Source organism: Pipistrellus kuhlii, unplaced genomic scaffold, assembly GCF_014108245.1.
Source record: "Pipistrellus kuhlii isolate mPipKuh1 unplaced genomic scaffold, mPipKuh1.p scaffold_m20_p_1, whole genome shotgun sequence".
Taxonomy (NCBI): Eukaryota; Metazoa; Chordata; class Mammalia; order Chiroptera; family Vespertilionidae; genus Pipistrellus; species Pipistrellus kuhlii.
Window position 1 is genome coordinate 5,378,936 of NW_023425404.1, and position 16,228 is coordinate 5,395,163.

Sequence of the window (16,228 nt, forward strand, 5' to 3'; positions counted from 1 at the left end):
GAAATAGTTGATAAGCTGGACTTCATTAAAATTAAACACTTATGCTCTGTGAAAGACAATCTCAGTAGAATGAACATGTCAGCCACATGCTTGAGCATGCAAACCACGGGGTGGGATGGGGTGAGGTGGGTGGGTAGACAGATGTAGCCAACCCCCTGTGCAGGTGGGAGAGCGAAGAACAGGCTCATCCCAGGTAAGATGAGTGGCACTTCTTTCTCTGAGACAAATAAAGGATGGCTGTACAGTCATCTGGAGTAAATAGAAGCTGAAGAAATATAAATTCAATACCTTGAAATAACTCACTTTATTAAACTATGAAGCAATTTTTTTGGCAGAGGATCAAAGGGTATGTGTATCTTTTAAGGCTCGAGACCAGTAGAAAAGTTTCAAATCATGGAGAGAAAATAACGTGATAAATTCCCAATTAGAGATCATTGGAAAATGCAGGGCTATGATGGACAGTTAAGCAGTTTGCAGCTGCAAAGCGGTACCCAGATGAGGGGGCAAAGTGGAGGCCAAGGGCTGCTGACACAGGTGGTGGGTGTCCATTCGAAAAGTACCTTTATCTAATGTACACAAAAGGGCCACACGGGCAAGGAAGGGCCTTGACAAAAATCTAAAATGAAATTGACATTTGGGTTTCATTAAAGACCTATACTCTTAAGTGACCTTGGAGTAGTTGACTTCACATTTGCAACTGTCTTTGTGTTAAATAATAACCCCAAATTTAAAGAGGGCGCCATTAAGCTCCATTAGTCCTGGATCTACAGCATAATAAAGCATTCCAGAATCAGGATGTCTAAATTTGTAGTGGAAGAAGCAGTCATTTTTAATAAGTAGAATTTCCTTTCATCTTAGTTTATGTTGGCAACATTCCCAAAGCTATTGAGTGGTCTAAATAATTTGCCAATATATTTACAGTGTGGACTTAATTGGATAAAATTTCACTTTAGTCAAATGGTTTTTTTGACTCATAGTTTAGTTTGGACTTCCTATCTCAAAACCATAGCTAGTGTTTTCTGGAATTTCTTAATGACTTCTCCGGTAGGCAAATTCTGAATAAAGGACATTCTTCCAGATGCTCACGTATTTTAGGCAAATTGTCCCTTTTGTGAAGCAATTCAAGTTTTTGAGATGTTAGAGGCAGGATTGCATTTAGATTGGCCTAATTTCAGTATTGAAGGCATCTCTCTTAGCCATCTAGTTTGTCATACCTGTGCCTCAGAGAGAGCACAATTATCTTAACTCAGTTCTTTCAACTATGAAGGAAGAAAAAGACTATCTCGCCCTTTCTACATCCATCTTTTTTACTATTATATATCAAACTATACACGATGTACTATTTTACTCCAAAATTTTAGAATTCCCAGACAAATAAACCTTACACAGTTTAAAATTGTTATAGCCCAAAGGCATCTGGGTAATTTGCATAAACCAAGCCTTGTTACCTATGCCTAGCCTCCCTTGGTGGGTGTTACAAGGGAACCACCAAATAATACAGATAGTTCATCGAGTCCCAAATGAGCCCATCAAATTGATTTTCAACTCCTGCCAATTAACTGAAATGAATGCAGGTTTTAGTTTGGAACAGTTTATTTCTTGCAGATTAAGACAATTGATTCGATTCAACTGTTGATTTTCCTCTCTTGTGACTTCTATCCAGCATAGATAGACTTATCACTTCTATTTGCTGATGGACAGACAGTCTTAGGCTGTGCATGTAACCTACATATTACTGGCTATATTTCCAGGGCTGTCATCTAGGCAGAAGCAGAGGGCTTTGTCTTTTGAAACAAGTCCTCAAAATAAATGCATACTATAAATTCCATATATTCTTATCTGTAAAAATAAATGCTTCTTTTAGAAAGAGTGGTTTTAAAGACTTTGGCTTCCCTAATTCTCATAATAGTTCCTTTCTATTTAGCTACACCGGCCCCAGAAATTATTTTACAATAGCTCAGTAAAGGCATTTTCCCATTTCCCCCAATTTTGACACCCATCTATCTCTTAGTCTATCCATAATCACAGGCACAAAAAAACCTCCCATCATTCATGCCTAAATTAATTGATTAGCTTTTCATAAAACTAATGTCACATCGGTAAATATTTCTTTTAAAAAATCAGTGATGTTGCAAAGAAACTATGAAATGCTGCAATATTGTCCCATTCTTCCATTGTCCTAAATCACTCTTCTGGCTGCAAAACTGTCACGCACAGCATGACATCTGCTAACAATGAGTTCACCCCAGCATCTTGTCAGATGTAGTCCATGTTTGGTGTTCTCTGATCTTCTAAAAAGAACAAACAAACCTGAGCGTAGGATGGTACTTAGATGGCTCCTAGGGAAGCTGTCATTTCCACAGGAGCTTTGTTCTTTACTGCAGAGAGAGGCTGATATGAAAATTACTGGAAAGAAAGAGAAAAATAAAATAGCATCACCAGCATATTGATGAATGTTGAGTAGAGGAAAAGACGGCATCATAAGCAGAAATGCCTAGGGGTGCTGATACAAAAGAGGAAGAGGATGTTTGAATAGTTTAATGAATACTTAGAGCAGAGTGGTTGGGGATAGGATAAAGTGCAGAAGTGTTTCATTAGTGACAATTATACTTAGTGATATTTAGCACTTTAGGTATAACATTTACAAAATTTGCCTAAAATATCCTTTCTGGTCTATAGAGATCATGTAGACACAGGCAAAATGTATAAATGAGTCTGTCATCTAATATTACATGAAAGGGAAAAGATGTTTCAAGTATTAAGCAATATATTAATATATGGATATATTTTCTACCAAGTAGTTGAGCGTGTATACACAGATATACAGTCCTCTCTCAGTAACCATGAGGGATGGGTTCCTGGAAACCTGTGGATACCAAAATCCAAGAATGCTCAAATTCCTTATATAAAATGGCACAGTATTTACATATAATCTATGCATAGCCTCCCCTATATTTTAAATAATCTCTAATTCATTATAATAACTAATGCAATGCAGATCTTTGTTATACTGCATTGTTTAGAGAATGATCACAAGAAAAAGTATCACTGCATGGTATAGAATATATTGCTAGCTTTTTTTTTTTTAATTGAAAATATTTTCAACCTGGGTGATTTGAATCTGTGGATGCAGGTATGAAGGGCTGACTGTATGTCCAAGTAAGCTTATAGGATTACTGCTAGTGTTAGAAAGAAAAAGAAAAGATGAAAGAGAGAGAGAGGAATTATGCAATATCTATAAATGCAAAACTGGGTAGCCATTAAAATAATTGAATTAGATTCTGACTTAGAAGAATATCCACTCCATATTATTAAATAGAATGGCAAGGTATGGAACAAAATGAAAAATCTGATGCCAATTTGTTTATAAGACCTAAACAAAATTTTAGTGGAACATATAGGATGCATATTTATGTGAATAGAAAAATTCTCCCAGGATAAATAAACATAGGACTATTAAAGGCAAATAAGGCAGAGAAGGGCTTATACTGTTAACTGCATACACATATATTTTGTTTTAATTTGTTAAAGCAAGCATGTTTTTCTTGTTTAATTTAATTTTTAAAAATGATTAAAAGTATACACTGCTCTCAGAGTAAGTGCATTTTGCATCGTTCAGAGGGGGAGGAATAGTGTCAGACTTCCAAATAGTCCCTTTTATTTATACATCAGAACCTTTGGTCATTTTAAAGGGTAATAAATATATATAGTTGATGGCTACAGAATGGCTTACTTATCGTTTTCTCTTTGCTTTGAAGTCAAGAAATATTTGTGCTCTCCTCTCCACATGCCTACTTTTTGCACCCCCCAGTTTTCTGTTTAGAAGCAGTAACATGTTAGAGGAGAAAAGGAAGGATTAGAGTATAACTGTAGAAAAGTAGTTTCTGGACACCTTCAGAAACTCATAAATATTTAATTCCTTTTTTTTTCCTTCTTCTTAAAATACAAATCTTGCAGCCAAAACCAGTGCACAAGAGGGCAGGACACTAATGTATATAAACCCTGTCATGCAGATAAACAGAAAAAGAAATGTTTAGGCAAATCTTGCTCTTTATTAAAATGCAAGTCATGTGAAAGGGAATCAGCAGTAGGTGACCAAGGTTTCAAGCATACATTGGTTTGACATATGTGTCATAGCTGTCATTGCCATTGTAATAAATGTACATAGAGTTCCAAAAGAATCCACAGGACACCTTTGAACGTGTTTTTGAGACTTTTCCATGTGGTTCACAGGTCCTGGCCAAGAAAACTTTAACTGCCCATGTGTTTAGCATTCCATTGCACCTCACAGTTATGTGATTACGGAAGGCAAATGAATATTACCATTACTATTCTCATATTGAATATAGTCAGCCCTTGGGTTAAAAACAATAACAACAACAACAACAACAACAAAACACAGACTAGTAAAAAGGCACATAGCATTAGCACAGATATAGCTACAAATTGTGTCTCAGCTGCACTAATATCCATAGAGTGGATACTAGTCCACTTTTTTCTATCTTCACTGCCAGTCCTTCAATTTTGGTATTATTATCATTATTATTACTGTTATTATTCCTACTGCTACTTCTACTACTTAAAAGGTTAGAACAACCAGCTTATTTATCTCCCTAAGTCAAATTCCTCCCTGGTCTAATGCATTTTACGTTTACTACTGCTGGACTAATCTTCCTCCTGTCTAATTTTGATAGAGTTCCAAAGTCTCCCATGCCTTGATCTTGCCTGATGAATTAAGAATAAAGTTCATAGTCTATAGCCTTTCATCACAAGGATTTCAACTTACCATCCCTGTCTTTGGTGTTTCTCAGCACACTCTCCACCTGAAACCCGGACAGCCTTTCCCCGCCCTTGCCTTTTGAAGTTTAACCAGTTCTTAATTTGTGCTCAGTCAGCAAAAAGCCCAAGATTTCTTAGCAGAGGAAGGAAACCTAATTACCTTTAAGGTTTCCATTTTCAGATGTCTGAAATGGGATTAAATATCTACATTTCAGAGTGATTGTAGAAGAGTACCAGGAGTTTATTAGTTGATAAATAATTGATGACTATCTAGGATTTCCACTGATGATCATGAGATGACAGATTAAACCTTTATAGTTTAACTAGAGGCCTAGTGCATGAATCTGTATGGATGGGATCCCTCCAGGTGGCCTGCGGGGATTGAGCCCCAGCTCATGCCCCCAGCCTTGCATCTCTGCAGTCTCACCTTGTACCCTGCCTTGGCCTAGTGCTCCCCTTACCTGCTCCACCATCCTGCCTACAGGGTGATCAATTGGGGCTAGTGCATGGGAGCCAGGTGGGTGGCTGGCTCTACCCTCAGCCACCACCTCTGGTTGCTGTCATTGGGATGATTGACGAGGTGATTGGGTCCCCACTCACACCTGCCTTGGCCTGGCACAACCTGCTCTCCTACTCCACCATTTTCTAGTGGTCTGACTCTTGTCAGTGCCCATCAGGGCTGGCAGTGCCTCCACTGCCGCCCTGCCAGTGCCCCATCGCCTATGCCCACCATGTTCCATGTCGCCCCCTAATGGTCAGCACACATCATAGAGAGTGGTTGAACTCCCAGTCTCCTAGTCAAACTCCCAATAGAATGACCCCCCCCCTCCTCAAGGGACAATTTGCATATTAGACTTTTATTATATAGGATTTTTCATTTTCTTAAAATAACTCTCTTCCCAGTTGCCCTGCTTGCTCCCCAACAAAGATTATACACTGTTTATGGACAGGGAAATAGGAGCAGCTTCTGTTTTGGTGTGGTTTGGCTTTAGTTAAACATTGATAGAGCCTGATTTGGAAACAGATCATGCCGATTTTAATCTCATCTCTTTTTGCCAATTATAAATTCTACACAAAATATCTGCCTTCATTTTCTTCAGGCATAAAATACAGAGGATCATACCTAGCTTGCAGGCTCTTAGATAGCTCAATGGGGTGATATAGGTAAGTTGCCTGGTGTGGTGTGAGTGACTGATGAATATTGGTTAAAAATAATTAACCAGTGGTAAAGGTGACATCTGTGTCATTACTCCAAGTTTTTGTGTAATTTTAAAACAATTCTGACCCATAGTAGACAAAATAAGTACCAATTAATGGAAAAGTTACTGAACTTGTATCTGAAGTACTCTGACCTTTAGAGACTCTTCTGGCATTGCTGCCCATGCTTCTTGGGCAAAACCCTTAATTCCTATTTCTTAATTTCCTCATCTGTCAATCAAGGGGTTTATCTTAATTCTCTGTAAGATCTCATATAGTGCTAATATTCTACAATCATATATTTAAATGTATATATACCCTGCCTAATTCGGGGGGGGGGGGGGGGGGGGGGGGGGGGGAAAGGTGAAGGAAAGGAAAAGTATACTTTTTTTTTTAAGTGAAAATTAACAATAGTCTGGAATTTTATAAAATACTTTCCAAACTATCTCATTTATTCCTTATTTCAGTTTTATGGGGTGACTACAGTTATCCTTATTTTATGCATGAAGAAAAATGTGGCTTTAAAAAGTTTAAGAGAAAGGGCCAGAATCCAAGTATATATCTATTGATTCAAAGCCAGTCCATAACTTTCTATTTAATATTTGGAACTGTTTTGGATGAACATTATTTTAGTGAGTCTATAACTTTGTGGCTCCAGAAATCTTTCTTGGATTTGGGAATTTTCTAGGTGTAGAGTGAACTGATTATCAGGTTATGTTGATTGCCCTTAAAAATTAGTTTCAGGCTCAAATAGGTTGCGGCTTATCAAACTCCTTGCTTTAAATGTGTGTACCTTCTGTGTCCAGAAAGTCTGCAAATACACTGTTTCCCAATTTATGCCATAATATCCAGAATCAAATATGATGGCAATCCCTAAAAATTGTAGCTGTTTGAAATCTACTTTTAGAATTTTATATTTATACCAATCCTCAAGAACTAAATAATATTTTAAAAATCAAGTGAAAATTTCTCATATTGCCTTACAATATAAATCTATATATATATATAATAGCCTAAGCAGCCAGAACAACCAGAATCACCAGTCGCTATGACATGCACTGACCACCAGGGGGTAGATGCTCAATGCAGGAGCTGCCCTGTGTTGGTCAATGTGCTCCCACAGCCAACCTCTCCTAGCAGCCAACCTCCTGCAGTTGCTTCCCCCAGCCTGCAGGCCCTGATTGCTGGCCCGAGGGCTGGGATGGGAAACTGGACGTGGGTGGCAGCAGACCTGGCCCCTTTCCCAGGTGAGCCAAGGGCTAGCTCCCTCCTTGGGGATGGCTGCCAACCTTCATGCCCTGTTCCTCCCCCCAGCCCCAATCAGCCCGCCTCCCACCACCACAGTGGTGGCACAGCAGCAAGGGAAAAAGGAGGGGTGGAGGTGGGGAACCATGTGGTGGTGGAGCCCTGACGATGGCAGCATCAGTGTCCAGCATCCATTCCTTCTGTGCCTGACCTGACCTGGCAACCATTGCCTCCTCTCAGGCCTGACCCTGATCAGCCTGGCCCCAATAGTCCCTGATTGCTGGCCAGGCCTAGAGACCCCATCCATTCACAAAGTTCATGCACCGGGCCTCTAGTAATATATAAAAACATATTATATTGATATACATTGCTACATGTCAATTAAAAAATCACAAAATAGCCTAAGATATTAATTTTCTCTCTCTTAATAATTTTCTGATTATTAGTTGCATTTTGTAATATCTGAAAAATAACTAAATTTAGCAGTACCCTCATCCCCCTTTTCCATTTCTCAGCTGCTACAGGTACCAGGGTCATACAAGGTACCAAGGGAATTATTTTTCCTGTTTTTATTATTCTGCAAAGGAAGATTAGTGTGGGTAAAGCCTAAAGCCAAATCTAGTCAAATTAATCCGGAAATATACAAAATGTCAAGCACAAAACGTCAAGAAATTTCATTTCTGGAACAGATATGGCTGGTCAATTCATAAATTACCCTTAAAGCCTTGGTGATTTTGTTAGGTTGTATCTATTGAGAAAATTAAACATCTCTGTTTTGCATAGTAACAACCAGGGCCTCCTCCGTGGCTTAAAAAAAGAAAAATCAAGGTTGTTTTATTATTGGTAATCAACACTCCCAAATACCTAGATTCTATTAAAAAATAATGAAAAAAAAACTAAACCCTACACTTAGAACCTTCTATTTGAGAATCTTTTTACCTGTGACTGAGAGATTATTCAGCCATAAGTTATGTCTTTAATTGTGACTAAGCTCTAGAGTCTCATCTTAGTTTAAGTTAAGAAAAACAATTTATGAGCCTATTGAGGAAAACAATGCTTGGGACATACCTGAAGGAAACAAAGACCCCATCCTTATTAATGTAATTTGCAGTAATAGCTAATCAGAATAAAAGACAGACTTACGAATTGGGATGCTCCATTAATTAAGTCGATTGTGCAATGCAGCCCCTAACTGGCCCAGTCTTCTCTATGAGGCCAATGTCTAAAAGGCCTCTGGCAGAAAGAACAGTTGGCGACAGGAATTATTTTAAGAGCAATAGAAGGAAACTAAGAAAAAAACAAATACAATGAAAAGAATGAAAAGCCTTCCTTAGCATTATGACTGTAACATCGATTCTACCCCTCAGGAATGATCAGCATGCTTTTAACTTGTTTTTAAGCCTGCACCTACTATGGCTCCACACCCACATTTTCTTCTCTCCCTAAGGGACACTTCCTTTGACCTTGCATTTGAAGCAAGTGTCTTAGTAGAGAACAAAAAGAGCTTCCTCCCCACCACCCAGTTTTGATAATTTGAACTAAGTTTTATTCATAAGTGAACACAAATGGGAACAAAAATACAACCAAACCATCAGTGATGTGATTTTCTAGAGTGAATTCAAAGTACATGCAAATAGTCACATTTTAGTTAGTGAGTTCTTCAAGTGCCCTACACTTATTCTTTTAAGTATGCAATGAATATATTTATCACTGGACATCAGAGAGAGGAGGTAAAGAGAATTCTAAACACAGAGAGCTGTGATTTGGATATCAAATGTTCTTCTGGCTCTGTCAAGATGCGAAACCAAGCTGTAAAGGTGACATGAAAAGATAAAATGTTACCTTCCTTTGACCAGCTTCCGGCAAGATATTACTATCAGCCACTTTGGCCTGAGGGATCTAGAAGCAGAAAATTTCCTGAAGACGGTACTATAAGGTTCAGTGTGCGCTTCCCAGAATGTTCACCAACATGAAAGGAACATGATTTCTTGCTAAACAGAGAAATGGGGTCTGAGAGAGGGGTTCAGACAGAGACAGACCAGATGAGGGAAGAGAGGAGGCAAAACCCCAGAGAGGCAAACAAACCTGCATAAGCTATGCTGGGGCCCCACACCTGTGTAAATACCCCAGGGTGCTGTGATGTCAGCATTCTCTTTAGCCTTGACCCAACACAAAAGAAAATTACTTTAGCAACTATCACCCAAGTGCACAAGGAATCCTTGTCTAAATAGATCCTTTGTGGGTTGTATTAATCACCCTGTAGGAGACCTTTCAGTCTGAAAGGTGCATTTCAAGGTGTTGAAGCAATCCTCCTATGGAGGGTGTTGCTTTTGGAGGAAAGCAGTCAGTCCTTTCCCAGCCTCTGTCAAGTTCAAGTCCTCAACCTGAATAAGAGACTACAGGGACACTTAGAAGAGGGGGTGTGAAGGCAAACGTTTGACGGGGAGACTTGGGGTTAACTTGCTGGGAGCCCTTTCTATTTTTATTTATTTTTTAATTAGAAATTCCATCTAGCAGCTTCTAGCCCACGGGGATTCTGCGGCCAAACCTACAAACCTAGAGGAATGTGTTTACAGAAAGCCTGACATCTATAGGGTCAGCCCCAGAGCCACATCAAGAATGAAAAACCAGTTAAACTGAACATTTAGTGTCCTTGGTTGTGTTTTAAAAGTTAACATCTTCGGAGAATTTCTCACCCTCACAGTTTGCCTCTGCCCTCCTCCGTTGCTGGCTCAAGAGTGGTTCACACATCCCTGAAAAAGCCCTCTGTGTGAGGAGCCCAGAAGGACTGGACTTGTTAATGGGGCAGAGGGTCTGGCCTGCGCGCGTGAAATTGCTGCCCGGAGAAGCCCGTGGAGCCATCTCAGTTCATAACTCTCACGCCGCTCTGTGTTTTGCTTCGGGCTCCCCTTCCTTCAGAGCCTGTGATCTTTGGAAATGGTTCTGTTTTCCCAGGGTCTTAGCGGGGCTTCCTAGAGAGCACTGCCTGGCAGCGGCCCCCTTTCCCGCCCTCACCGCAGCTCCAACAACAGACCCCTTGTAAGGACTCCAGCGCCCCACGAGGATTAGGCTATTGGGCCAGGAGACCTGGCCTTTCTCTGTCTCACGCCTCCGATGGTGAAAAGAGACACATGTGTTCACGAGTTTCAGAGGAGATAAGGCAGTGTTATTCCCCTGTTAACCCACAGGCCCCAGAGCCTGGAGATAGCAAGGTCATTTTTAAAAAAATACTACTCAAATCTTCATGGCAACCCATGAGGATGTTAGCACTGGGTGGTAGTTTAAGCTTCCAACTCGCATCCATTGAATTTGGTCAGGTTAACTATTTTGTCTTTGTTCATTCGAGCTTCTATAATAGGGCACCACAGACTGGAGATCTTACAGACAACAGGCATTATTGTTCACAGTTGTGGAGGCTGGAAGTCAGAGATTAGGGCGCCAGCGTGGTCTGGCGAGGGCCCTCTTCCAGGTCAAAGACTTCTAGCTGTATCCTCACTTGGTGGAAGTGAAATGAAATTCTCCGGGGTCTCTTTTATAAAGGCACTAATCCCATTCCTGAGGGTTTCACTCTCATAATTTAAGCATGTCTCAAAGGCCCTACATCCTACTACCAGCACTCTGGGGAGTTAGGGTTCAACATATGAATTTTTCAGGGACCATGCAGACTATAGCAATAACATTCCGAATTCAAAGCTGTGTATCTGGATATGAAAACTCAGGAAGTAAAACTCACTAACCAATTGACCAACCAGAAAGCTCCATCAAGCAATCTTCATAGCAAGCAATATATTCTAAACAACAGGATTCATGTAATGGGACGAATTAATAGCTTGTACAATGATGAAAGATTTCTGAGCATTTCAGAATTATACTATGACAAGCCACAAAAGGAAGTATCAAATAGCTCATCAATCTGGAATCTCTCCAGATAAGTTCATGAACATTAGTTATATTTGAAACAATCTTCATGCATATCATTTTATATATAGGACATGTGTACTAATTCTCTGTGGAAGGAAATTATTCTTTATCACAATATTGATGCTTATATCTTCATTTCAAGTCTTTAACAAATACAGAAAAAGTTCATGTATTTCTCTGAATACTTTACTCAGAAACTATTGTAAATAAGTTACATGACCAAAGAATAGTTGTTCCCCCCCCCTTTTACAGTTAATGAAAGAGATTGATGTTACATAATATACTTGCATTAAGTAATTGATATAAGTACTTAAAATGCATGTTAACCTAATTTACAAGTATGTTTTTAACTTTCAAACATGCACTCGGTTAAACTCACATGCTTGCACATGTGTGTATGGGGAAGATTAGATGTGCATATGTGTGTATAGACATATGCATTTTTTTTGGAATTGAATAGCATAGTAGCCTGCCAATGCATACTGTTATTTTTAACTAGGAGCCCAGTGCACAATTTGAAATTGCGCAGTGCCACTCACCCTTGAGTAGCCGGTCCATCTCCCTGGGCCCCCCAACAGCTGCAGCCGCTGGTCCAGCCTTGCCTCCCTCTCTGACCCTTGAAGCAGCCTCAGCCACTGCTGATCAGGCCTGCCCCTGACGCTGCACAGACAACCTTCTCTTGTCCAGTTGACCTGTTACAGCATCCCAGTTAATTAGCATATTTCTCTATTCTAATATACATAGCTATCCTATATAATGAAGAGCTAATATGCAAATGGTTGTCATGCCCTCAACACCCTCAAGTCCTCAAGCCCTTGTGCCCTTATGCCTGGGACCTGAGGCCAAGTCCCATGCCCTGGCTCCAGGACTAGTGAACCTGAGGCTGTGTGGTCCCCCCCCCCCACACACACACACACCCCCGTCCTGCCCTGCAGGGCTTGATGGGGTGGGACCAGTTAGGTTTGGGCCTTTCGCAATTTTTAGGCACACTCTGGTGGGCAAGGACTTGACTCTGGGTCCTATAGCACATCCGAGACTCTGACAGAAGGGAGATTTTCATATACATTTTATTAATTTTCTTTCATCTTTGACACTTATATTACAGAGAAAGAGCAAATAGCAATATTAAAATGTTTCCTAATTAATTCCCTTTTAATGTGCACAGATTTCATGCACCTGGACACTAGTTGTCTATAATAATAAAAGCCTAATATGGTAATTAGACCGGATGAACTTCTGGAATCCTTCCTTCTGGACAAAGCCTAAGCAGGCAGGGGCCAAGGCAGAGGCAGCTGCGGCAACAGCAGGGACCTAGGTCCTTGCATGAATTTCGTGCATAGGGGCCTCTACTAGTTTATAATAAACCTTATGAAAAGCAGTGCTGCCAGAGGCCTGAGTTGGGATATTAGCTGATTTTTAAAAGCCAAACTCAATAATTAAAAAAAAAAAAAAAAAAAAAAAAAACCAACAAAACACAAACCTTTCTTACAAACCAATTTTTACTTTTTTTCCTAACTATTACCTATAGCTTATTTGTCTGAAAAGTACTGGCATTGGCATAAAACATTAATTCACATATAAGACAAATATTAAATACCTATAAAATTAAGTAATGTGGAGGAATTGTGTGCCATTAAATTAGAACAAAATAGTTATTCAAACTGAATGTTACTATCTGTTACAAACTTCCTGGCAGCCAAGTTAAAAATAGAATAACACATGGGGTAAAATGACAAAAATAATATATAAAATATATTAAAAGCACATATCTACATAAACGCTTTCAAATGGCCAAATAATACCTATAAACATTATTTAATTCCCAGATTAAAATTAAACACACATATTTTTCTGATCATCAAGTCTATTTCTGTACTAAATTCAAGAATGAATTTGTTTTGTATCATGTTTTATAAGTATGATTGTGTAAACTGTGTGTCCTAAAAACCACAGAATTTACAGAAGATATGAAAAATGCTCTTTTCCAGGTTATCTTTCAATTATTATGACATCAACTTGAGCATAAACACAATATTTTATGTCTAAACTTAAATGAACTATTTGTACTTATGTATATATCTAACATTCAAGTCTAATATATTTTTAAGAAAATGTCACAATGACTAATTAGAAAGGATTTTGGGTTCATAGTAAAAAGACTTAGGTTTCAACCCTAGTTCAACAGTTTGCTGCCCATGTGATCTTTTTGTTTTATATTTTACTAGAGGCCCAGGGCATGAAAATTTGTGCACTGGGGGTGAGGGTGTCCCTCAGCCCAGCCTGCTCCCTCTCACAGTCCAGGAATCTTCAGGGGGATATTCTACTGACAGCTCCTCTGCAGGAGGCAAACAGGCTGATTAGGGGGAGGCGCCACCCCCATTACTCTGCTCCTGCTGCCACTGCCGGCTGCATCAGCTGTGAGGCCTAAGCCCCAGGTTTTGCAGCCACCAGAACTCACAGCTGCCTGAGCCCCAAGTCTCACAGCCACCAGGTCTCATGGCTGCCTGAGCCCATGGCTGCTGTGAGCCCCTGGCTGCCTGAGCCTATAGCTGCCTGATGTCCAGGACTGGCAGCCACTGTGGCTTTGTCCAAATGGATGTTTGGATGGACATCCAGAAGATGTCTGCCCCAATTAGTATATTACCCTTTTATTGGTATAGATTCCCTTTTGCTCTTGGTTGTATTGCCTCTTTCTTCCCATTTACTTTGGGTTTAATTATTCTTCTTTTCATAACTCATAAAGTGTGATCCAAATCATTTATTTGAGGCCTTCATTTTTTAAAAAAATATATCAATTGAAATCATAAAATCTCTTTTCAGCATTGCTTTAATACTTCACTAATTTTTATCTGTTGAATTTTTATTTATCGTGTTAAATAGAATTTATCAGTTTCTTAGTGATGTCCCCCTGGAATTATGGAAAATTTAGAAATGTGTTATTTATTTTCCAAATACTTAAAATTTTTCTAGTATTTTATCTTATTAATTTCTAATTATTTTTTTTCCAAAAAATTTAATAGTGGTACTTTAAGATACATTTTGTTTGTTCAAAGCTTAGTCTGACTTCACCCATTATTTCAAATCAGCTAAACCTGCAGAGGAGTAAAAATTGAGTTATCAGCTGTTAAAGTGTGTATACATTTTTCTGGGATAACCTATAAGTAGAAGTATTTTTTCTTTAATCAAATTTAGGAATTTTTTAATTATTAGTCCTTTATTTTTCTCTCTTTTTCTTCTAGAACTAATGGCATACACATCAGATATTATCTAAAAGATACCTGAAACTCCATTAGTTTTTTATAATATTTATTTTTATGTTCTTTACATTAAGTAAATTATCTTATTTTATATTTGAGTTCATTTAATCTTTCATTTAGTATTTTTATTCAGCTGTTAAACTTACCCAGTAATTTTTGACTTTGTGTATATCTTTTACAATTCTAGAATATCCACCTAGGTTTTTATATTATACTAGAGGCCTGGGACACAAAATTTGTGCACAGAGGTTGGGGGGTAGGGAAGTCTCCTCACTTGGCCTGCACCTTCTCCAACCTGGGACCCCTAGGGGGATGTCCAACTGTTGGCAGACTGACATTCCTCTTGCAATCTGGGACCACTAGCTCCTAACCGCTCACCTGCCTAATTGTCTCTAGCCCCTTTGCCTGCCTGCCTGATTGTGCTTAACCATATCTGCCTGCCTGCCTGATCATGCCTAACCACCTCCGCCTACCTGCCTGATTGCCCCTAACTGTATCTGCCTCTGCCTTGGCCCCACCATCATGGGTTTGTCCAGAATGACATCCAGAAAACATCTGGTCTATTCGGTATAATTACCATATTACCCTTTTATTAGTATAAATTTTTGTTATCTGCTGATATTTCCATTCATGTGACCATTTTCACTTAATTTCTTTGACAAGATCTATAGTAGCCACTCTAATACTCTTGTCTGCTAGTCCCAACATAAAGGCCATTCCGAGTCAATGTTCTTCCTATTGAAAATGTGTTTCATTTTCCTGATTCCTCTTATATTTGGGTAATTTTTAATTGTACTCTGTGCAGAATCTAATACTGTCTCTGATTAGTGTCATTTCCCTGTTTTAGCAGGTAATTATCTTAAATCGTCTTGAAATGTAAACGTGTTTCTTGAGTGGAAGCCCATCTCAAACCCTGTCTTTTTACTTTATCTCAGCTACCTTTTAGTCTGTATCATGTATGTGTAGTTTGGGGTCCATGATGGAATATGTGATCACCTCTCTGGTTCTTTCCCTTCAGGAACTCCCTGCTCTTTTCCAGTAAAGCCTTAGCTTCCCTGGCTTCATTCTCTTGATTTCCTAGGTCAAATGTTGTGGTTACTCTACCAGGGGCAGGGCACATTCTGCTTGTACTATCTTAATTATCTTTGTCCCCAGGCTACAATCACAGGCCTGGGATTTCTGTTTATATAATTCTTCTCTCTTCTCTCGGGCATATACTCCACACCAGAGTCTGCCTGCTGCTGATGACTGTCCAGTGCAGCTGTTTTTAGTATTATGTGCAGATTTTTTAATTGTTTTATTTAGCAGAGAGGAGGTGATCAGATACCAATTAATTATATAATTATCAAAATATCATTTTCATTTTGTATGTGAGGATACTGGTGTTAAGTCAATTAAGTAAATTTGTACATTTAAGAAAAAGCAATGGAGCTGAATCCAGCTCTTAATATTACAGTAATATATACTAAGAGCAGAGTTCATTTTCATCTGAGCGTATACATTTTTAATTAAATATAAATTTATCAATATTCTGAAAATGAGCAATTACACTAAGATCTTGTAGTATTTTTTAAAAATACAACAAACATTTATTTCTTCCTATGGATCTAGGATGAGTGAGCCTGTAATAAATTCTATAAATACTAATTATATTAACCACAAATTTAGTTTAGAAACATAAATATTAGCACAGTGAGAACTTAATAATTTCCGATCATCACTATGCTCATTGTAGCAAATATCTAAATATCAAAAGAAAATAGAATCCAACAGCTGTGCTCAGCAACCATTATATATACATAGATAGTTGTAATAACAGTGAAAATATT